The sequence below is a fragment of the Penaeus monodon genome, chromosome 15 (genome assembly GCF_015228065.2).
Source record: "Penaeus monodon isolate SGIC_2016 chromosome 15, NSTDA_Pmon_1, whole genome shotgun sequence".
NCBI lineage: Eukaryota > Metazoa > Arthropoda > Malacostraca > Decapoda > Penaeidae > Penaeus > Penaeus monodon.
The window spans coordinates 49,848,496-49,848,712 of record NC_051400.1 but is presented as its reverse complement, the minus strand read 5'-3'; the positions used below and the strand labels follow the sequence as shown (position 1 = coordinate 49,848,712).

Below are 217 nucleotides of genomic sequence, written 5' to 3'. Positions count from 1 at the left end.
ATGCAGTGTTGCCTTGATATTGCCTTTAAAAATCGCTAGAATTAAGTGTAAAACCTCCTATAAAAATCGCCATATATAGAGTAAACGTTCAGACTTTGCCCGCTACATCAAAACTCAAAAGCTAGATCTAGCGAGAAAATTGCTGGAATTGCAACACTGGTGGTATGACGAATTGGACGAAGAACTTGTAAGATAAATATCTAACGATGGCAGAACA

At 37.3% G+C, this 217-nt stretch overlaps 1 protein-coding gene across 1 annotated transcript in view; it reads right to left on the bottom strand.

Moving 5' to 3' along the window:
- LOC119582190 overlaps window positions 1–217 on the bottom strand; it is a gene marked incomplete at its 5' end in the record, with an annotated part of 5,487 nt that overhangs the window by 1,288 nt on the left and 3,982 nt on the right.